This window comes from Bubalus kerabau, chromosome 2, assembly GCF_029407905.1.
Source record: "Bubalus kerabau isolate K-KA32 ecotype Philippines breed swamp buffalo chromosome 2, PCC_UOA_SB_1v2, whole genome shotgun sequence".
Lineage (NCBI taxonomy): Eukaryota > Metazoa > Chordata > Mammalia > Artiodactyla > Bovidae > Bubalus > Bubalus kerabau.
The window spans coordinates 186,949,635-186,974,517 of record NC_073625.1 but is presented as its reverse complement, the minus strand read 5'-3'; the positions used below and the strand labels follow the sequence as shown (position 1 = coordinate 186,974,517).

Below are 24,883 nucleotides of genomic sequence, written 5' to 3'. Positions count from 1 at the left end.
TGTTAATCAACTATTTTGTTATTGTTCAGTCGCTAAGTCATGCTTCTTTGTGACCCCATGAACTGCAGCATACCAGATTGCTCTGTCCTTCACTATGTCAACTATACTATATATGATTGTATTGATTATATATAATTATATTGGAGTATAATTAACTATATGCATACCTGCTAAGTCACTTCAGTTGTGTCTGATTCTTTGCAATCCTGTGGACCATAGCCTGCCAGGCCCCTCTGTCCATGGGATTTCCCAGGCAAGAGCATTGGAGTGATTTGCCATTTCTTCCTCCAGGAATTCTTCCTGACCCAGAGATTGAACCCGTGTCTCCTGAGGCTCATACATTATAGGTGGATTCTTTACTACCGAGCCACTGGGGAAGCCCATAATAAATTATACTCCAGCATAAAGTTAAAAAGTCAAATACACACACACACACACACACACACACACACGGGCTTCCCTGGTAGCTCAGCTGGTAAAGAATCCACTTGCAATGCAGGAGACACCAGTTCAATTCCTGGGTTAGGAAGATCTCTGGAGAAGGGATAGGCTACCCACTCCAGCATTCTTGGGCTTCCCTGGTGGCTCAGCTGATAAAGAATCTGCCTGCAATGTGGGAGACCTGGGTTCAGTCCCTGGGTTGGGAAGATTTCCAGGAGAAGGGAAAGGTTATCCATTCCAGTATTCTGACCTGGAGAATTCCATGGACTGTATAGTCCATGGGGTCACAGAGTCGGACACTTTACCACTGAGCCACTGGGGAAGCCCATAATAAACTGTGCTCCAACATAAAATAAAGTTAAATACACACACACACACACACACACACACACGTATATTTAAGAGAAAAGAAAAAAGATCCCTTCCTGATCAAGAGTTGACCTATTTGGGGCACCATTTTGGTTGCTTTGCATGGTCTTAAACAGTGAAATTTGGATGGGGGTGACTAGGGTCTCAAGAAATGGTGTCCAGTCAACCCCAGAACTGGATGTCAGCCTTCTTAATGTATCCCCCGACCTCACCACAGCCCTGACCATTGGCACAGAGCCCCCTTTTCACTAGTCCTCTCCCAGAAAGCTGCTGTGGTGAGGGCAGGGACGGGACTTCCCGTCCAAGTTCTGCACTTCTGTTTGACTAGATAGGTTTTAGGGTGAGGCCAGCAGTAACGATCCCACTAAACATTAACTAAGTCACAGATCCAGCTTTAGGAAATGTCATCTATAGACTTTTCAAGAAGTAGTCCAAGTTATCATTTTTTAAATGAATGAACTGCATCTCAAAGGAATAAAAGCAATGTAAAAACCAAAGGTCATATGAGGCCTGAGGGAGGACTGGAGAGACTTCTATTTGCTTTCATCCCTCTGCTCAAGGGGACTAGATCCTGTGTTCTGTATGCATGTCCTATCATCCATGTGTGGAAATTGAGGCTCATCTTAGCCACTTGTCCAGGGTCTAAAGGCCTGACTGGTGGTGGCATTAAACCCAGAACTCTCTCAGACAAAGCTCATCATCTATTGTCCACTTTGGTTTTGCTCTGGCCTGAGTTTGCCCAGGGAACTGGTGAAGCCCCCAACCTGAAAGGGGACCTTCTGCAGACAGCTCCCCTGACCCGGTGAAGTGCTACCTCCAACTGTACTGAGTTCACTGCTCTCAGAAGCCGCTCCCTGCTCCCTCCATGCTTTCCCACCCTAAGTGTCTCCTCTGTAGATCCTTGAAGTTCATTTTCCCCAGGGCATGGACTTTCCTTACCCACTGTGAAAGTGAAAGTGTTAGTCACTGAGTTGTGTCCAACTCTTTCTAGCTCTATGGACTGTAGTCCACCAGGCTCCTCTGTATGGAATTCTCAAGGCAAGAATACTGGAGTGGATTGCCATTTCCTTCTCCAGGGGATCTTGCTGACTCAGGGATTGAACACACATCTCCTGCATTGCAGGCTAATTCTTTACTGTCTGAGCCACCAGGGCAGCCCTTACACACTGGCCCTCCTCAAATGCCTGTGTCATGAAACAGGCAGGGTTCTTCATATGAGGTTTATGCAGGGAGTCTTGTGAAGGAAGATAGAAGCCCATTCTAGGCTGGGCCATAGGCACTGCATCACATGATTTCAGATTCATAACCATCTCATTACTGATATTCTGTTCTTAGTCGCTCAGTTGTGTCCGACTATTTGTGACCCCGAGGACCATGGCCCACCAGACTCTTGTGTCCGTGAATTTCCCAAGCAAGAAAACTGGAGTGGGTTGCCATTTCCTTCTTTCCCACCCAGGGATCAAACCCAGGTCTTCTACTTGACAGGCAGATTCTTTACCACTGAGCTACAGTGGTATTACTGATATTAGGATCTTCATTTGTGGAAGAGGGAGTAAAGGCTTAGCAAGGGTGGGAAATCCTCCAAGGTCATGTGCCAGCAGGAGAGACTGAGTCTGGCACCAACTCTCTGCCCCAAACCCCTTGGCTTGCCACCCTGCCCCCCAGGTCATTGTTCTCCTTCATGACAGACACACCTGGCTGTGTGGGGGTGGCAGGGGTAGGTGGAGGGGCTGAGACTATTGCAGTAGACAAATAGGGACGAACGTCCTGAAACACCATTAACGGCTTGAAGTACATGTGTTGGTTCCAAAGTGTTTCTAGTGTCATTGGGAAGTTCCAGAGGCCATCTGCTCCCTGCCATAGCCCTTCCCTCCCTCATGCAGTGAACATGCAAAGCCAATGTCTGATGCTGCTCAGGGCAGCTCTGCAGCCCAGCCTGCAGAAGGACGAGCCCTTCACGCATCATCTCACACAGTTCCCACAGCCCCTGGTGTCACAGTCAGAGCCATTCTACAGTTCAGGGAATGCAGGCTCCCCGGGTGTAAATGGCAGGTGCCAAGGCCATGCTTCTGGTCACTGCTCTCAGCCTCTTTGGCTTTTCACGTGCTTTTGGCTTTTATAAAATATTGCAACTTGGAAATAATAGGTGGAATTTAGAAGTGAGGCTTTTCCATTTTCTAGGGCACCCATACAGGTGACGTTCCAGAAATCACTGGCCTTAATCATCTCACTGGAGGATCTCAGAGAAGAAATGTTTCCCCAGATTCGTGACAATTAGCAAATACCTAGTGGGTTTCTGGAGTAGGAAGCGGCAACACACTCCAGTATTCTTGCCTGGAAAACTGTATGGACAAAGCAGCCTGATGGGCTACAGTCCATGGGGTCACAAAGGGTCAGAAGCACCTGAGTAAATGAGCATGCATGCATTTAACCTGGCCCACATTGTGCCTTGTTTTACATCTTTTTAGTTGAATGATAATGAATACATGGCTTCGTTCCCTTATTTAGAAAAAAATTGATACTTGCCTCTCAAGTTCAATTTGACTATCAAACACAAACTGAAAGATATTTTTCATTTGGAAAAGTTTGCCCGATGGATTAACCACAACAATGATAGTAATGTCTACCATATTATTTTCCTGGGGTTGCCCTAACATCTTAGCACAAACTGGGAGGCTTGAAGTGGCAGAAACATATGCTGTCATAGATGTAAAGCATAGGAATCCGAGATCAAGGTGCTGCAGGGCTGCGCTCCCTCTGAAAGCTCTCAGGAGGAGTACTTCCTGACACTTGCGTCAGGTTCCTTGATTTGTACACGCATTATCTCATCTCTGCTCCATCATCTCATGGTCTTCTAATTAAATTAATCCTTTAAAAAATGCATGATGTCTGTCTCAAAACAATAAAAACAACCTGTAAGCCAAAAGACAGTGGAGGCCTCCTCATCTTTTTGTCGTGAAAGTGTTGGTTGCTCAGTTGTGTCCGACGTTTTTCAACTTCATGGATGCCAGGCTCCTGTGTCCATGGAACACTCCAGGCAAGAAGAGTGGAGGGGGTTGCCATTTCCTTCTCCGGGGAATCTTCCTGACCCAGAGATCGAACCCGGGTCTCCTTCGTTACAGGCAGATTCTTTCCTGTCTGGGTCACCACTGTACACAGTGTATGTGTGTGGTAGTCACTCAGTTATCTCCGGCTCTTTGCAATCCAGGAACTGGAGCCCATCAGGCTCCTCTGTCCGTGGAATTCTTTAGTCAAGAATATTGGAGTGTGTTGCCATTTCCTTCTCCAGCACACAATGTATAGAAGATGTATAAATAGGAGACATTCTGGCTGGACTGAAACACATTTTTCCTGCCATAGTCCCACTTCCAGAGAACTCTCATCACCCTGACTGCATCCATCCAGCTTCCACATTATGTGGGAGAAGATTCCTGGGCAACACCTGTTCCTTGTGACATTCTTAACTCTACATATTTTCTTTTTTTACAGCTTCAAGTTCACATTAGTAGGTCATTTCCAATGGTGTTTCTAAGTCTCATTTTAACTTTCCTCTTTTGAGATTAAATATTTATTTTTGAAACATTCTATAGATGTTGAGTAATCAAGTCCCTCTTCGAAAATCAAAGAACATGAGACAAATGGTCTCAATAAGTAAGAAAGGAAGCAAAAGTGCTGTGTGTTTTTAGAAAAGCGGCTTCCTTTGTTAAATCTTTGAGCTTCTGAGCCTTATTTCCACCTTCTTTTGTGGGTTCTGCTTGGCTTTTTCTTTGTTCCCAGTTGCTGAACTCTGCAGGTGGCATTCTTCTTGAGTATGAGGGATACAGCCTGCCTCTAAACAGGTTCCTCCCTCTTTAAGAGGCTTGCTTAGGGCTTCCCAGGTGACTCAGCTGTAAAGAATCTGCCTGCAATGCTGGATATGTAGGAGACCCAGGTTCGATCCCTGGGTGGGGTGGGAAAGATCCCCTGGAGAAGGAAATGGCAACCCACTGCAGTATTCTTCCTGGGAAAATACCCTGACAGAGGAGTCTCATGGGCTAACGTCCAAGGGGCTGCAAAGAGTCAGACATGACTGAGCACTTCAGGACCACAACTATACACTGACACTCTCTGTTGTGACATCTACCAGGACCGAATTTAGATTTACCTTTGATTACTTACTTTCTATGATTTTCAGAGCAGTAAATATTGCTGAATTGGAGTACATTTCTTTTCAGTCTGTCTGGACATCAGTACATTAGAAAAATAATTCTTCTTTGAGGGTGGTCTTACTGTTTCATTTATTAAGGTTCATTTAACTAGATTTAAAAACATTGGCCTCAAGTCTTATAATAAATGTGTATCTATATCTGAAAACTCACAGGTTTGCAGATGTTAGCCCAAAATACCTTACCTCATTACTATGTCTTGATTTTTAAAAATTTCTAGCTCTCAGTACTCTGTTACTTCTCAATAGATTGAAAAATTCATATAGGGTCTGCCTCAGATAGAGACCCTATAAGAAAGGAATGTCCATTCCTATAAATCATAGAAACCCACTGTCTCATAGTGATGAGCAGATGTCAGTGTTTCCTAACAGATACGTTTAAAATTGCAGCTCTGGAAAAGACTTCTATTCATTTAATTAGCAAGAAACTACTTTCAATTCATTAAATTAACTGGACCAAAATAAATGGTATGAACATAACGTATTGATGATGACAGCTTTTGAGGAGGGTCATTTTTACAATTCTTTTCTTAAAAAACTTGAATTTGAGCTTTTCAGTGCATTTTTGCATATTTAGAACATTACCTGATACTAATGAGAATGGGCCTTATTCTGTTTGTAAATTCACCTTCCACATAGATTCCCCTTGAAAGATATGCTTAAAAGCATCTGTCACTACAGTGTGGTGTGGAGTAAATATTGAAATAGGCTCCATTGTGGACATTTCTGGGTTGGTTAGTCTGCAGCAATGTGAATTGCCTTTTCCTTCTTAAAAATGTACACATATTCTTTTTGTAAAATGTGAAAACATAGATCAACAAAAATAAAAATAAGGATGAGCAGTACAAATGACATTCATGATATTTTGACGTACAGAGGCCTCAGCTGTATGAAGGCTATGTTCACAGGCAGCTGCATTTCCTTCTCTCATTTGCAACATACAGAGCATGTGTTAATACAGTGTTTTCTCTCTGTGGTTAGGTGGCTGGCTCAGTATTATTTGTTGGTGGAATGATGTGGATAAAACTGGACTGGAACGCATCCAAGAAGGAGCGGGATGGAAAAAAGATGGACGTTTGTGGGCGTTTTGACATAAAGCAATGGAGAAAAAGTGGGACTGAAGGGCAGATAATTTCTTTTTGTCACTGTTTATTATCAATCTTTTTCCTGATTTATGTTTTCTAAGTTTTTGTGTCCTATCTAGAAAATTTTATTTGTGGCTCCTCTACTAAGCTTCGGACAACCGGGGAGGATATAAGTCATATTTGGTGAGAGCAGAACACACACAGAATGCGAAACATGGTTGTGGTGTCCCAGAAGCTCACCCTGTCGCATGAGGGTGATGCAGAAAGGGACTCTAATTCAGATCGACGGGCAGAAGATTGTGTGCATGTGGAAGGGGCGTCTCTTAGTCCCATGGGAGGAGGAGAGAGAAATTGGTTCGCTTTGGAAAAATCAATGGAAGCTTCTTAAGGAATTGTTGTATGATCTGTATTCCACTTTCTCGAGAATCTAAATGAACCTTAATTAATGTTTAGTGAATGAATTAGTGAGTAAAGGGAGTTCCGCTTTTCTGTTTTTCAGCTGTGCATGTAAAGAGGAAGTGAGCAGGCATCAGATGTAGAAGGAACGGCCCATGAGCTTGACAGCTGATGGTTAGTCAATATTTGTTAAGGATTCATGAATTCCAATGAGGATATCGAGGATGGAGCTTTTCTGAAAGTAAAGCATCTTTAAATATATAAGGCATCACAATATAAAAACATTTAGTTATTTCAACTGAAACTGTAGGCGATAGGGGCATAAGGAGGATGTCTTTTTATCATTTTTTTCCATAGTAGCAAAGAAAAAATGGGAATATTAAAATATTTGTAAAAAATGTTATTTTAGTAATAGGGTCATTAGACAAAAATGAGACACACGAGGACTGCTCTGGATTATGTCCAGATACAGAGAATATGCCTTAATCTCAATATAGATACTTATACTGTGTTTTCCTTTTTCAAAAAAATTCAGGAATCTTTTTAAAATTTTATCATGACCTCTCTCCTTGCTCTGTGGAAAGCAGAGACCAAGGAAAGAAACAGCAGCTCTTGTTCCCATTGTGATACTAATGTTTGGTGATTTTCCCATACTCCACTTCACTGTGATTCTATTTTATTTGCAAACGCTCATAGGCTGGCAAACCTTTTTCTTTAAATTTTCTATTTTTTTAATTGAAGTTCAGTAATGTGTTTCTTGGAGCGATAAAATCCTTTCTTCTTTGAAATCCCATTATTTCTAAGAGAGAATCTCAGAGAAGCTCTGGTTGGTCCCAAGGACATCTGCTGTCCAGCCTGCCTGGCACCCCCACCCCAGGCTCTTCCCTGGAGACCCCTAAGGCTTCTCTGATATTGGGCTCCTGGTGTTGGCTCTGGGGCTCTGAAAACAACCACGGGCTCCCTCCTAGTCCCCAATCCTGGTCTATAAAAAGTGTCTGGATTTCTTTTCATCCTATAAAGTGCAAGTCTTTCTCTTTAGCATATAAGCTAATTTGTGTTAATGTCATCTTCATCCTCCACTACTTTATTTTGTGTCAGAGAAATGGAACCCGGAGAAACGGATCTCAGCCTTGCTTGGATATGAACTAGCTGAACAGCTCATTAGGATGCAGGGTGCTGCCCTGTGTCCCCCTCGGGCCTATGCCCTGCTCCCCTTTCTAACTTAGCACGTCTGTCTGAGGGGCCATCAGATCCGATTTGAAAACAACATCTCTGATGATTTTAATAGCAGGTGGTCCAAAGAGCAAACTTGGAGGGAAAAAAGGCAGAAAAATAAAATCAAATCCTTACTCTGTAATTCACAGAATGGCAAACACAGAAAGGAAGCACTGTCGAAGCAAAGTTCAGTTCATGCTTATGAATTGTCCCATTTTAGGTTTGGGCCAAATTTTAAAGAATCTGCCTGCAATCCAGGAGACACAGGAGACACACGTTTGATACCTGGCTCAGGAAAATCCCCTGGAGGAGGAAATGGACACCCACTCCAGTGTTCTTGTCTGGAGAATCCCATGGACAGAGGAGCCTGGTGGGTTATAGTCTATGGGGTCGTGAAGAGTCAGACATCACTAAGAGACTGAGCATGCATGCACTTAGCCCCCAAATGGAGAAATCAGAATTCTTCATTAAGATGGAATCTTTCCCAAGGGTGATTTAAAGCTTAGACGTTTTATAGTTTGGGGTTGTTATAACAACTATTGTGATTGGGGAGGCTGCACATTTTGGGGTAGCCAACTGCTCATGCTTCTGTAAGACAGCGCTGGATTGATGAAGCTGACCCTGCTGCAGTTAGTGGCCCACTGTGTCACCATGTTTGGCATTTGTTTGGGGTTAAGTAGGGATCCCATCATCTCTCTAAACTGAAAGTGAAGGAGCACTAAAACCTGGTCTCCTTATCAACTTATGTTCACTCGGAGGAGAAAACAAGAGGCTCTGAGGTGAGGGTGGCCCAAGGATGGAGGCTTGCCCCCACATTATTTGTTAAGCAGACCTTTTTTAACCTGAGGGGCAGCTTCTGTTCTGCCTTAGTGGTAGCCAAGCCTTCCATCTGTCCCTTCTTTTCATTCCCTTGCTCACCAACTCATTCAACCAAATTAGCGTTTATTGAACACTCTGTCTGAGGTCCAAAGATGAATACCCCTCTGGGCCCCACTTCAAGGAGTTCTAAAGCCACATGGAAGACAGAGGAGAAATGTGTATAATGCAAAATGTGCTAGGGGAGTGCATGGGTTAGCTCCAGCTGCTGTAACCAGATACCATAAACTAGATGACTTAAACTATAGAAGCGTGTTCTCTCACAGTGCTGGATGTGCAAGACCAAGGTGTGGGCTGGGTTGGTTCCTTCCGGGCTGAGGGAGACCCTGCCCCCTGTCCCTCTCTTAGCTTCTGGTGGTTTTCTGGTAATCTTTGGTGGTCCTTCCCACCATGGGCTTCCCTGGTGGCTCAGAGGTTAAAGCGTCTGCCTAGAATGCAGGAGACCCGGATTCGATCCCTGGGTCGGGAAGATCCCCTGGAGAAGGAAATGGCAACCTACTCCAGTACTCTTGCCTGAAGAATCCCATGGACTGAGGAGCCTGGTGGGCTATAGTCCGTGGGGTCACAAAGAGTCAGACACAACTGACCGACTTTACTTTCACTTTGGTGGTCCTTGGCTTATAGAAACATCTCTGCGTTCATCCTCATATGGAGTATGCCCACCCCACCTTCTCTGATTACATTTTCAACCATCTTATTTCCAAATCAGAGTCTGAGATACTGGGGATTAGAAATATCACATTTATTCAACATGACTTGGTCAATATGTGTATAAAATGGAACAGAGGTGGGAAGAAAGGGAGGGAGAGAGGGAGGGGAGCAGGGAGTGACAGAGTCAGAACAGACAGATTTGTGTGCGTGGATTATTATTGCATCTATCCTTGCAAACATTTCCAGAAACCGTCAGAACTTTTGAAAAACTGTGAGAAACCTATAAGTTTTCTTTAACTGGGGGCAGATCTAATGTCACAAGGAAAAATTAACAGAAGAGAACACTACCTGTTAAAAGATTACATTGCCCTGCCTCTCATTCACATGTTGAAAATAAGTCCTCTCTGCCTCCCTTCCTCTCTCTAAGCACTTTGTGCATTGATAGATGGATGAAGTGATTTAAATATAAATGTACATAAGATTATGCTGTCTGCTTACAACCATCTAATGGCTTTCATTAGAGGGAAAGCCAAAATCCCCAACAGTTCTGTCTTAGGTGCCTTGGAATAAATTGAGACGTGCCTCCTCTCTTCGGACTTTCTGGTAACTTTTAGCACCATCTGCCTCGTCATCCATTTCTGTTGTTTGTTCTCTGCCTCCCACCACTGGAAGGTCCCCTTTTCTATGGGCTGTTTGGGTGGCTGCTCGGTCCCCAACCCGTGGAGCAGCTCTTCCTCAGAGTGCTTTTGCAAAAGCAGTTGTGTATGTTGTGTGAGTGAGTGAACAAAGATGCTAGAAACGGAGGAATATGTATCAACAGGTGGCCTGTGACCTCCCGGGATGGAGGTTGTACAGAAAGTGTTCATATAATTCATTCATTAATTGCAGAACACATTCCTGACCTGTGTAGTGGGCGCATGAATTCATTTCTCTGGGCTTCAGTTTCTTCGTCTGAAAAATGGGGACAGTAATTGTCCTAGCCTCACAGGATAATTGCAAGGCTTTAATAGTTAATACTGCAAAGCTGTAAGTCACGAGGTTCAGTGAGAAGAGCCAACTTAATGGATTTTAACATCTTTATTCCTTTTCTGTTTATTTTGAAGTTTTCTGTCAGGGACATGCATTCCCTTTATGATCAGAAAGATCATATGCTGTTATATTTAAAGAATGTTGCCAAAGAGACTGGTTCTGGGACCCATTTGCACCAGGGAACTTTGTCACCAAAGATACAACAAGATGTGGATGGACCAGAGCTCCTGAGTCCCCTGCCGCTCCCCTCATGACAAGATGGCAGATGTATCACAGCTATAGTCTGCATTTCCTGCACCATGACATTCACCTTATCATTCCGTTTCCCCATGCATAAGTTTTTAAATTTAATTTATTTTTAATTGGAGGATAATTATGTTGTTATAATAATGTTGTTTGCATTACTGTGTTGGTTTCTGCTATCAGCCTTAGGTGTATGTATGGCTCCTCCCTCTTGCCCCTCCCTCCCACCTCCCACCCCATCCTACCCCTTTAGGTTGTCAGAGCACAGATTGGAGCTCCCTGCTTCATACAGCACATTTCTACTGGCTATCTAATGTTACATGTGGTGAGGTATGTTTCCATGCTACTCTCTCAATTTGTCCCTCTCTCCTCCCCTCACTGTGTCCACACATCTGTTCTGTATGTGTCTGTCCCTATCGCTGCCCTACATATAGGTTCAACTTTCTAGATTCCATAAATATGCATTAATATATGATATTTGTTTTTCTCTTCCTTACGTACATCACTCTGTCTAATAGGCTCTAGGTTCATCCTCCTTATTAGAACTGAGTCAAATGTGTTCCTTTGTATGGCTGAGTAATATTCTATTATGTATATGTGCCACAATTTCTTTACCCATTCATCTGTCAATGAGCATCTAGGTTGCTTCCATGTCCTGGCTATTGTAAATACTGCTGTGATGAACACTGGGGTATGTGTGTCTTTTTCAATTATGGTTTCCTCAGGGTATATGCTGGAGGAGGAAATAGCAACCCACTCCAGTACTCTTGCCTGGAAAATCCCATGGATGGAGGAGCCTGGTAGGCTATATAGTCCATGGAGTCGCGAAGAGTCAGACACGACTGAGCAACTTCACTTTCACTTTTCACTTTCATGCATTGGAGAAGGAAATGGCAACCCACTCCAGTGTTCTTGCCTGAGAATCCCAGGGATGGGGGAGCCTGGTGGGCTGCCATCTATGGGGTTGCACAGAGTCAGTCACGACTGAAGTGACTTAGCAGCAGTGGCAGCAGGGTATATGCCCAGTAATGGGGTTGTTGGGCCATATGATAGTTTTCTTCCTAGATTTTAAGAGGTCTCCATCCTGTTCTCCATAGTGGGTATATCAACTTGCATTCCCATCAACAGTGTAAAAGTTTTAAAGAAACATTTATTATCCCTTTTAACCATCAAAACAATCCTGTCGGAACACTATACCTTTTTGGGGGGAGTTAATGTGAAACTGAACTGAATGTGAAATCTTGAGTCTCGTATTTTTGCCCCACATCAATCATATCACTAGAAGTGGCTGAAATAAATGCCAAGGGATCCAAGTTCAGTTCCAGTATTCCTGTGCGAGACTGCCTCTGAACTTTCAGCCACAACTTTTTCTGATAAATCTCTCCAGAGCTGTATCCAGACCTTGCAAAGTGGGATTCTGCTACAGACCAGTCCTGCTACAAACATCTTGAGCAGAGAACTCATTTGCTGCCAACATTGAGGTTTCCTGTTGATCACGTGTCTGATGGCATCTCTATATGGCTCCTTGGTGCCTTACACACGTATCTCCTGCCAGTCCCACTAGACCTTGAGCTCCTCAAGGTCAGCAACTGGCTTTTACACATCCCTGTGTCCTACATACCCACTACCATGCCTAGTACACAGTAGATTCTCAACTGAAGTGTGTTAAGGACTGAAATCAATGCATTTTTGAAAAATACATTCTCATATCTAAAGTTAAGTGAATTTTCACAGTATTATGATGCTGATACATTGTCCTATGACCACCCCCCCCCACATCAAACATCATAAATCTTAAGTCCTGATGAACAAAATGCAGGAGGAAAGTGGTAAGGAGACTAATGATTATTAAACTGTAACCAGCACTGGCAGGTGCTTGCCAGGAACTCAGCACATGTCACCACCACTGATCCTCACCCTGATTCTGTTCTTGTTTTTGCCTGACTGCATGGATGAGAACATAAGTCTAGAGAAATTATTTTCTCAGGTTCCTACATTTTATAATGAGAAGAGTAAACATTGTCTCAGCATTTACTCTGCAAGAATCACTGTTCTGAGTCTTAGAATATGGATTCTCTTGTTTAATTCTCTCATTAAAATTTAGGATAGGTAGTATCATTCTATCCATTCCACAAACAAGAATATTTAGGCACAGAGAATGTCAGTAAATAGGCAGATTAGATGGGAATAAATGGTAGGCCAGGATTAAAACCCAGTGACTTGATATTAAGGGCTTTCCAGGTGTTTCAGTGGTAAAGAACCCACCTGCCGATGCAGGAGATGCAGGAGACATGGGTTTGATCCTTGGATTGGGAAGATCCCTTGGAGAAGGAAATGACAACCCACTCTGGTATTCATGGGCTTCCCTGGTGGTTTAGTAGTCAAGAATTCACAAGCCAATGCAGGGGACTCGGATTCTATCTCTGGGTCAGGAAGATTCCCTGGAGGAGGAAATGGCAACCACTCCAGTATTCTTGACTTAAAAATTCCGTGCACAGAAGAACCTGGTGGGCTATAGTCCATGGGGTCACAAAAATTTGGACACAACTAAGCAAATGAGCATGCACAATTTTGTTATCAAAAGTTATACTTTTAATGCTGACCCCCGACTTGGGAAGCTGGGCCAAACCCTGGTATATCAAACACAAAAGTCCATCCTCTCCCTCCAAAGTAGAGCTCCCTTTTTCTTCTCCTCTATAGATGACCCCACATAAGTTCAGAAACTCAGTTAAAATGCTATGATGGCTCCAAAGGTAACATGCTGGATGTTATTTCCAAATCAAAAGATGACAAATGATAAATAAAATTAAAATAATACAGAAAATGATATGGGCCAGTTACCTTGTACAGAAGTATTGAGTAACATGATGAATAAATTAAAAATGCAAATCACATCTAAATAATTGTCCTGGATAATGAACAAGATTAATGCTCTTAAAATGTAAAGAGCATTGGTCAAGGCAGTAACTCATGAAAGATGTTCATAAAAATGAACACCTGATGATACATGGCATCACGCTGTGAAGGAAATGAGAAGGCTGGGGATGTGTCTGCAGGAGTTCAGGTTACCTGTGCGTTTGATCACCTTGAAAACTCTCATGATACCAGAGGCCCCTTCGCTGTATTTGAGATGCATGCCTTTTCTAGTTGATCTTCCTATTTTTTCCTTTTTCTTATAAACTAGGGAAGGTAAAACCTTGACTTTCCTCTGAACTGTCACAAATGACATTTACTTTTTTCCCTGTGGAAACTACTCGAAATAATTAATATCCAAGAATATAATCTTTATACAACTACTTTGCTCCTAGAGAAATTCGAAGGTTAGAAAATGTCAAAAGGAATCTGAATTGATTTTGCCACCTGGGGTCAAATTTTCTATTCTCGTTATAAAAGTCAATTTTCATAAAGAATTCACCTGCTATAACTTGGGAATATCCTAATTTCAATGGATAAAAAAAGCATATGGTTGTCTGTTTAAATTTTGATTTTAATATGGAGGGTCAACATTAAAAATTTATCCACTATTTTTATAAACTTCTGATCTTTCATAGGAATAAGGTAAAAGCGAAGTCACTCAAGTGAATTTTAAAACACTGAGCCACTTTAAATTCGAGTCATACCTAAAATGCACCAAGTATGGGTAACAGAAGATTTATCAAAAGCAATCAGAAGGACTCCTTTTAGGGAACATGTTTCAAGAAGTTAACTTCTATGCAGTCAGAGCATTGTGAGTGATGATATCCTATAATCACCTAAAAATAGATACTTAGGGGCTATTTTCAAACTGTGGTGGAGGAAGGGAGAGATAGATAGTTAGATGGGTGAATGGGTGAGAGGGTGGGTAGATGGATAAATGGGCAGGTGGTGGATGGATGGGGAGGTGGGTGGGGAAGTGGTTAGGGGGATAAATGGATGAATGGATGGATAAGAAAATGAGGATAAGTAGATTCATTTCTTTGAGCAATACTTATATTAATACATTGGTTAATTTTCATACTTCAGATCTTTAATTAGGAAAATGGAGAAAGAGAACCAATTTTGAAATAGAAGTAGAATATATAAAGTATTATATGTCTGTATGTTTACAGGACAACTCAACAAGAGTGATTTTTCCATGCATTCACACATGTGTGGATCTAATCGCACACCCAGGCAAGAGATGAGGGTAGTTTTGATCATTATAAAGGGATGATAATGAGGTACCATTGTGTTTACCACATCTTGAAACAATCTTAACATCCTCAAAGTTCCTGCTTACTCAGCTTCCCTGCCCTTGCCATCCAGCTACAAGTGTTCTTTTCCTGTCCTCCTAATAAAGTCAATCAAATCAAACGGCATCTTTGTTTTAATACATAAGCACATCCAGGCTTAGATCTGACACCATCATTGACTGAAGCTTTCATGATGGTCCCTAGAGTGCTGTGAGATATCCCCCTGCCCTTGGACTTTGCCTCTGGTCACTCTCTCCTTGGCTTCCCACACGGTTTCAGTTGTAGGTGTCTCAAAAGGGGTTTCCTTGGTGGGTCACATGGTAAAGAATCCACCTGCCAATGTAGGAGACCTGGGTTTGATCCCTGGGTTGGGAAGATCCCCTGGAGGAGGAAATGGCAACCCACTCCAGTATGCTTGCCTGGAGAATCCCATGGACAGAGGAGCCTAGGGGGCTACAGTCCATGGGGTTTCCAAGAGTTGGACACAACTGAGTGACTTTCACTTTCTTTTTGGCTGAGAAAAGTCTCCTCTAGGTAACCACAAGTGCTCTGGCTCTTTTCCTCTGGGTCTCTGCTCCCGTGTCCCCTTATCTAGATGGCCAGATCTTCCATCCATAACGAGATGTCTTGCATCCATCACCCTTGTCCTCCTTTCAAGGTGACGTCCTTGATTTTTTTTTTTTTTCCAGTCCAGAGCTTTGTAAGCCTCCATGAAACCTGTCTGGCCGCTGTATTTAAAATCAGGACTGGATGGACGTTTCTTATGACTCTTCATTTTTCTCTGTGACATTTAGTGTTGCCACACCTATTCCATGCATGCTGATTTTTGTCAGTGACCCATGTCCCCATGTCTTGGGAGTACTCTCTACTCATTCAGTGATGTGTCCCTGAAACCTGGAATGGACCCAGAGGGATTTCTGCCTCAAAAGAGTTGAGAGAATTTACTTTGGGAGGAGGGGTGAGACTAACCATTAGTTTTAGTAGAAATCAGCAGCTATTTGCACTGAAATTTGTTAGTGTTTCAGCTTCACAGATTCTTGGTTTTTCTTCATAAATCATCCCATCAGTATGAATTTTAAAAGAATTTCTTTATGTTCAGTATTTAAAACAACCTCCTATATATAAAGCTAAAAACAGACATTGATTTGAAACTACTTAATTTATATGAGTTTTTCCTTAAGCAGTGATAAGAGTGTTAAAAAGTTTATTAAAACTTCAGGTAAAAATTCTTAAGGTTTTGAAAATGTTTGCCTTGGACAAATGGCAGCTGTTTAAATTCCAGGGCTCTGGAGTCCGAGAGCGTGGTCAGCCCCCAGCCCTGCCTCCCTGTGGCATGGAATGATGGCCACAATAAGTTTAGTGAATATTGTCTCAAATAGATTAAAAAAAAAAATAGTGTCCTCATTTTTGTGATGAGGACACTTAGGATTTACTCTCTTAATAATTTTTATATATAATATACAGCAACGTTAATTCTGTTAATCATGTACATTATATCTCTGTCTGTATTGCTCTTATAACTGGAAGTTTGTACCTTTTGACTGCCTTCATCCACCCTCCACCTCTGGCAACCACAAGTCTGATCTTTTTTTAGAGTTTGTTTGCTTTTCACATATTATTGACCTACAACAACATGTTAGCTCCTGTTAACAACCTAGTGATTCGATGCTTCTATACATTTCAAAATGGTGACCACAATATATCTGGTTATAATCTGTCACCATACAAAGACATTATATAGATATTGACTATGGTCCCCAAACTGTGTAATTCATACCTGTGGCTCATTTATTTTGCAACTGTAAGTTTGTACCTCTTAATATCCCTCACCTGTTTCTGTTTTTCCCCAAATGTGCTCTCAGAACATTTAAATATCAAAAAGAAATTATATATATATATGTAAAAATAAAAAGATCATCACATAGTCCAGTTGTTTTTAAACATGGCTGCTCATTAAAAACATATCTGGATCATTTGGAGACAAAAATAGAAATACCTAGGTATTTGTATTTTTCAAAAAATAATGCTGATATGCATCTGATTTTAAAAAGTGGGATGGAATGGGGAGGGAGGAGGGAGGAGGGTTCAGGATGGGGAACACATGTATACCTGTGGCGGATTCATTTTGATATTTGGCAAATCTAATACAGTTATGTTAAGTTTAAAAATAAAATAAAATTTAAAAAACAAAACAAAACAAAACAAAACAAAAAAAAAATGATTACAAGTTTTTCTATTAAATGGTAGTATCTAGTTTGTTTCACTTCTATTTCATATTCAATGCTCCCATTTCATTTAGTTTGTTTTCCAGTTTTTCCATCTCTTCTTCTTTTTTTTTAATATAAATTTATTTATTTTAATTGGAGGTTAATTACTTTACAATATTGTATTGGTTTTGCCATACTCAAGCTTTTATAAAGCATAGTAGAAAAGTTTTTGTATACATATATATATAAATAACATGCATTATATATATATTTTAGGCAACTTATGAATTTTTGCCTACTAAAACATTTATGACATTTTGATTCCACTTGTTTGACTTAGTATGAATAGAATGCTACATTTCTAATTAAAAGAATGCAGCAATTAGCAAAGGTTTACTGTATAGCACAGGGAACTGTACTCAATATCTTATAATATCCTATAATGGAAAATAATTTCAGAAATTATATATGTATATATGTGCAACTGAATCACTTTTCTCTGCACCTGAAATATTGTGTCAACCATAGTTCAATAAAATGTATATATTAAGAAAAAAATTTTTAAAGAAACTATTTTAGGTTATTTGCTGTTTTATTGATAGTTAGGCACTTTTAAAGGAAGGATGTGGGATAATACAGAATTTTCTTACCATGACATGCAAAGGGGAAGAGGGCTTACGTTCAATGTAAAAGCAATCAGAGGAACCACCTAAAATCAGAGCTCCCAACAGATAAATTGCAGACAACTGGCCAACTCAAGCAGTAAGGATTCTTGATGATAGAAAGCATTTCTTGCTTACAAACAGAAGTCAGATGAAGAACAGAGAGCTTAAATATGGACATGACTCAAAAAGAAGAACAGGAGGGTCAATTCCAGAAAAAGAACAATTATTTTGTAAAGATCCAGGTGTCAGGAAGAACAAGTGACTGTGTGTCTGGTCAAGCCTCTCTGGGGGGCAGTGTGGAGCTGGACCAGAGAGTGACTGAGAAGTGGCCTGAGGCCTTTGGAAGGAATCTTTAAGGCTTATTTCATCCTCGTTGTGAGGCATCTTTTGAAAATAAACAGCACCCTCAGAGTTAAAACAATATACCTGTAATATAGAAAATGTTTCTTCAAAGAATTACTAGGGCCACTGGGGAATAAGAAATGGCAAGTCTGTTTCCATAATCTTTATTGCCTCTTGGAACTCTGTTTCTAGGTGCATAAAGGGTCTTAGCTTTGTTCTCCCATCATAAAGGGGAGAATGAGGGGTACCAGAGGAATAGGTGGCCAAGGGACATCCTAATACTCTGATGTTTTTTTATAGTAAAAGAAAGATTTTCTTGAAGAAGAAAGGGGAGTTATGAAGGTTGCTGTGAACAATCTTTCCACACTTAAAAAAAAAAACATGCATACAACACTCTTAAAGCTCTTTTGTGTCTAAAGGGCTAAAAAGCTCAGAAATTTACCTTGCACATTTCTTGTCCAGTCAGATTATGGTTTAAGTAGGAGCCGATGTAAAGTAACCATTGACGGAAGTGGCCACCAGTCTCTGAGGATCAGGATGGAGTCTTTGACAAACTCAGTAACCGAGTAGTAAGAAGATCTCTGTGCCTTCAAAAGGCTTTGAAAGGGTTCAAAACTTCTGACTCAGTGTTCTTCCTAATCCACACATGCAAATATTAGAACTTGGAGTGAAATTTTTCCCAGCATAATTCATATTCCATAGTAAAAGCTATTCGCAGCCACCAAGAATCCCCACTGTGTTCTGTAATCCATACAGCAATCCATTGATAAATGACAAACTCCAGCATGCAGTCCCTTGGGGGCTTTCCTGGTGGTCTAGTGGTTAAGAATCTGCCTGCCAATGCAGGGACATGGGTGTGATCCCTGATCCGGGATCCCACATGCCTGGGGGCAGCTAAGCATATGCACCACAACTCCTGAAGCCAACGAGACCTAGAGCCCGTGCTCAGCAATGAGAGGCCATTGCGCTGAGTGCGCTGCAACCCCTGCTTGCCACAACTAGAGAAAGCCCGCACAGCAGTGAAGACGCAGCACGGCAAAAAGGAAATACCTAAATAAAATAAAATACAATAAACAATTCAGTGCCTTAAAACGATTGCTATTGATTTGGCTTGTGCTCTTCCTGTGGGCTGGCAGTTTAGTTGGGCTCAGCCGGGCTCAGTGACGAGTCTGGGATCAGTGCTGGTCAGGAAGGAGGCTCTGCTTTTGAGGTTGGCTAGTCGTATGTCGGGGTGACAGAGGGACCTGGGCCCACTGTCTTGTCATCCAGGCAACCATCCTGGTTGTGCACTGGCCTCTCGGCAGAGCTCACACATGTGCTCAGGACCCGGCTCCCTGCTGTCACAGGGTGACCTCCACCGAGTTCCATAGGTCAGTGTAGATGCACGGTCACCTCTGTGGTTCTCTCCAAACTGCCCCCAAGTCAGGTCAGCCGGGTTCCTGCTGCTGCTCGACTTGTCCTCATTGTTTCCGATGCTCTAGATCCCACTTGCCTGCCATGCTGACTCTTAACCTGAGCCTCTCCTGGAAGATGTCTCATCTCCTCTTTGGCTGGCAAAGGAAGGGCAATGGAAGGATCCTGTTTAATGTTCTCATCAGGTCATCACAAGAACAGAGTTCCTAGTGCTGGGATTCCCATCAACCTGAATTAGCCAAGCAGGAGTAGGTGAAATTGTTTTGAGGCAGTCATGCTTCTCTGGAAAGTGTGTCGTTTGCTGAGTCACACACACCCACCCTCCCCTTTGCACTCAAGTCTCTCCTGAAAAAGCCTGGCCCCTGCCAACTGCCCAGAGGGCTGTGGGTGAGCTACAGCTGACCCTCAGGGAATGGCAGCTCTGCACTGGGGGATCCTTTTCCAGCTTAGGTGTTGATGGCGTCCCTTTAAGGCCGGGATCCCCCAGAAACAGACCCCATGACAAGGAATTGTGGACAAACAGTTGATTTCAGAGGCAGTGTCAGAAAATATCCTATGGAATTGGGGAAGGGAGACAGGCAATGGGAGCAGTCAATAAACCAGTGCTGTCCAACAGGACTGCCCTTTGTAGAAGGGCTCAGACCCACCTGGGAACCCTAAGAGACCTGGCTGAGCATGCTTCCAAGTGATCGGACCTGAGGCTCAAGAAGCCTTGTGTCTAGACTGAGGACTGCTCTTGGGGACTCTGAGCCTCAGCACTCCCTGTCCTGTTTGCTGGCTGGGGAAGGCTGCAGGTGGGGGTGCAGGTGTTTCTAGCAGGCCTGCTCTTGGGTGGAGTTAGAAAAGGGTGGGTGGGTCTCAAGGCATCAGGTGAATTTTGTGAGGCCACACACCCAGAAACAGAATCTGTCTGATTTTAGAGTCCTTGTGCATTTTCACTGGACGAGGCACCATTCCATCCAGAGAACATGTACTCCTCAGAAAGGAAAAGAGGACCAGAGTAGCAGAGAGTGTTGGGGAAGGGCAGTGAGCACGAAGGGCTGAGGGCTGGGGAGTGGACTAGCTGGACATCGCAGAAATGGAGAGCAAGGTGGCAACAGGAGTGAAGAAGAAATGGTAATCAATGAGTAGTTGGAATGCTGAAGACAAGACACTGGTATTTCCTCTGTGCACAGAAGGCCTGGTGATGAAAGCCAAACTCACTCTGAAAAGTTATTGTTTTAATATCATAGCAAAGCACCAATAACATCCAGAGAGGACTTATCAGTAATGGATAATTGTGCTTCTTACCCAGATAATGTTTGTTTCATACAGGTTTGGGGCCTGTAACACAAAGCTGTGCATTCTGTGATGCATGATGATGGTGGTATGTGCATGGCCCCCCACCCCCTACACTACTCGTCTCCATCGGCATCTGTTTTCATCTGGTCCTAATCACACCCCTGCCCACTGCTGGACATAAAAGGGGGAGCCGTGCCCTGTGCCCCGAACCCTGGAGACACCGCATCCCTCTTCGTTCAGTTTCTTGTTCCCAGGTTTATTTATTTGATACTCTGTTTTATTTTCTATATGCTAAGTTGTGTCCGACTCTATTGCAACCCCAGGGACTGTACTCTATGAAATAAATATATTACAAATAAAGATCTGCTTTAAAAAAAGGTATTTAAAAATACAAGTGTGTGTGTGTGTGTGTGTGTGTGTGTGTGTGTGTGTATGTATGTGTATGCACTCAGTCACTCAGTCATGTCCGAATCTTTGTGACCCTTTGGACCGTAGCTGTTAGGCTCCTCTGTCCATGGGATTTTTCAGGCAAGAATACTGGAACAGGTTGCTATTTCCTCCTCCAGAGGATCTTTCCAACCCAGGCATCGAACCCTCTTGTGTCTCATGTCCCCTACATTGGCAGGTGGATTCCTTACCACTGTGACACCTGGGAAGCCCCAAAACACAAGTAGTGCATAAATATTTATTTGTACATTTATGATACTTTTCAGAGCCCTCTCTAGCATATAATTGGTATTGACGTCATGTGAATCAAACAGAATGTATTTAAATTTCACAGGCATGTGCATTTTAACATAATGAATTTATTTCAAAAATTACCTTTCCACTTCTCTGCTACTGCTAAGTCACTTCAGTCATGTCCGACTCTGTGGACCCCATAGACGGCAGCCCACCAGGCTCCCCCGTCCCTGGCATTCTCCAGGCAAGAACACTGGAGTGGGTTACCATTTCCTTCTCCAATGTGTGAAAGTGAAAAGTGAAAGTGAAGTCGCTCAGTCGTGTCTGACTCTTATCGACCCCATGGACTGCAGCCTACCAGGCTCCTCTGTCCATGGGATTTTCCAGGCAAGAGTACTGGAGTGGGGTGCCATTGCCTTCTCCGTCCATTTCTCTAACCAGTTGTATAAAAAGCATCCCCTGACTCTTGAGAGTCCCTTGGACTGCAAGAAGATCCAACCAGTCCATTCTGAAGAAGATCAGCCCTGGGATTTCTTTGGAAGGAATGATACTAAAGCTGAAACTCCAGTACTTTGGCCACCTCATGCAAAGAGTTGACTCATTGGAAAAGACTCTGATGCTGGGAGGGATTGGGGGCAGGAGGAGAAGGGAACGACAGAGGATGAGATGGCTGGATGGCATCACTGATTCAATGGACGTGAGTCTGAGTGAACTCCGGGGGTTGGTGATGGACAGGGAGGCCTGGCGTGCTGCGATTCATGGGGTTGCAAAGAGTCGGACACGACTGAGTGACTGATCTGATCTGATCTGAGCCTGTATCACCTTTCACCAGAAAACTCAACCAAAAAATGAATGAATTTGTTTGCTAGTTCAGATTCTTTGCTTAGCTAACATCATATACCAAGAGTTTGTACTGATTGTTAGTCACACACAGAGACACATACAGATGAAAAATCTTAACTCTAGATAAAAATGCTTATATATGCATAGAAACACTTAAAGTTATATGTAATATTACTTTTTCCATTAAGCAAGCTTCAAAAAAGTATCTTATATTTTGAGTTCTTTATGAATCAAACCAGAAAAAAGATTGCTCTGTGCAATCTAAAGATAAACTGACTTGCCCTTCAGTGTTCATTGTTCATTGAGTGTTATCTTTTTGTTGATTTACTGACTTCATGCTCATGTGACAATTAGACTTGGATTCTGCCCTCCAAACCCTGATTACCCGGCTGTCCCTAACTTGGGCGGCTGAGTGGCAATATGTATGGAGAACAGACGAAAGAAAACAAGGACATTTCTCCACTGCCAGCTACTGGCATCTGAGTCCTAGGAGCCCTTGCCCAAACACACTCTTCAGATACAGAATTTTAATGCTTTCCTAAAGCAAAATGCGTTTACTCATGATCAACGCTAGAAGTCAGCTCTTTCCTTTTCAAGGGAAAATGACTGTCATGTGCCAGCAAGGGTTCCTGAACTGCAGTTTGAAAAGACTTACCACGTAGGACTCTCCGCTTTCTAAACAGAGGCACTGGAACCCAAAGTGATAACGTGACTTAGATTTAGTTATCGATATTTATTGTTTTCAAAGGGGAAAATCAAATTAATGAAAGCATTGAAAATGACATCGCGTTCTTATGAAATACATTTTGTAGGATTGGTGCTTGATGATAGCGAACATCAAATCTGACTTCCCTGTCCAGCAAAATGAATTGTAATCAAGTGGAACAAATTGCATTGCTCTCCTCTCTTCTCACTGATTTAGGTTAGCATGTGGTCACGGGGCTGTGATAGGCTTTGTTCGCCCAGCTCTGATCTGCACTCCGGCTCGACACCAGCTTTCTCTCTGCTCACTGACGAGCATTGTGAGTGTGTGCTAAGTCACTTCAGTCGTGTCCTACTCTTTGTGACCCCATGGACTGTAGCCTGCCAGGCTCCTCTGTCCATGGGATTCTCCAGGCAAGAGTACTGGAGTGGGTTGCCATTTCCTCCTCCAGGGGACCTTCCTGACCGAGAGATCGAGCCTGCATCTCCCGTGGCTCCTGCATTGCTGGCCGGTTCATTACTACTGAGCCACCAGGGAAATATTGCCTTGCTTTAATCCAGAGTTCCAGCTCCCACTTCATTTCAATAAACATGTCCCCGTGGAGAGGACACACTGTATGCCTAGTTTTGTTCTAGAAGAGGGAAGGGTTTCTCAGCCTCAACACTGTAGAGGTTTTGGGCTGGATGATCCTTTGTTCTGGGGGGAGAGGAGGGCTGTCCTGTGATTTTAGGACACCACGCAGCACCCCTGGCCTCTACCCACTAGATGTCAGTATCATCCACTCTCCCACTTCCAGTCATGACTAAAAGTAGCCCCAAATATTTACCAAATATCCTCTGAAGGGCAAAATCGCCCCCAGTCAAAAACCACTCTTCTAGATGCAGTCGGGATTGAAGCTGATTCTGGAGTCTCTTGCAATCTGATTTTATTAGAGTCTGTTAGAAGCTAACAGAGCCCATTTCAGCTTGGTTAGCACGTGCTAACTCAAATGTCATTATGTGCAATGCTTTATATACACATGATATACTCTTTCATCTATTTTCAGTTCAGTGTTGGTGTCCCCCACCTCCTCAGGAGCCTGTAAAAGTATAAACATTCATAAGGCTTTTACATTTTTGTTAGCAGTGTTAGATTTTGAAACACTTTCATAGAAAATGTATTTGCTGGAACCTAGTGACATCCATTTAGCTTTACAAACACACACACACACACACACACACACACACACATATATGGTTGCAGTTCATTGTAGCTGTGTTCATGCTCAGTAGCATCTAACTCTTTGTGATCCCATGGGCTGTAGCCCACCAGGTTCCTCTATCCATGAAAATTCTTCAGACAAGAAGACTGGAGTAGGCTTCCATTTCCTTCTCCAGGGGATCTTTCTGACCCAGGTATCCTGACCCACGTGGATCCTCCCACGTGGACCCTTTACCACCATGCCACCAGGGAAGCCCATGTATACATACATACATACATATGTATATACACACACACACACACACACATATATATATATAATATATACATACATACACACAGTTGCTTCAATCGTGTCTGACTCTTTGTGACACTATGACTGTACCTGCCAAGCTCCTCTCTCATGGGACTCTCCAGGCAAGAATATTGGAGTGAGTTGCCATGCCCTCCTCTGAGGGATCTTCCCGACCCAGGGATCGAATCCAAGTCTCCTGCATCTCCTGCATTGGAGTTGGATTCTTTTCCATTGAGCCACTGGAGAAGCCCATATAGAGAGAGAGGAGGAGAGAGAGAATTATTTTAAGAATTAGCTCATGTGATCATGGGACTGACAAGTCAAACAGGATTTGTAATTACAGTCTTTTTAAAAAAAATTTAGGTGCATTTTTTAAAAAACACTTATTTATTTGGCTTCACTGGGTCTTAGTTGCAGCATGTGGGATCTAGTTCTCGACCAGGGATTGAACCCCGGCCCCCTGCACTGGGAGCATGGAGTCTTAGCCACTGGACCAGCAGGGAAGTCCCTATGCTACAGTCTTAAGTAAGAAT

The 24,883-nt window shown here is 42.8% G+C and overlaps 1 protein-coding gene across 1 annotated transcript in view; it reads left to right on the top strand.

Annotated features, from left to right (window-relative positions):
- The window catches only part of DSCAM (DS cell adhesion molecule), a 697,188-nt gene that overhangs the window by 178,408 nt on the left and 493,897 nt on the right, over positions 1–24,883 (top strand). The window lies entirely within an intron of this gene.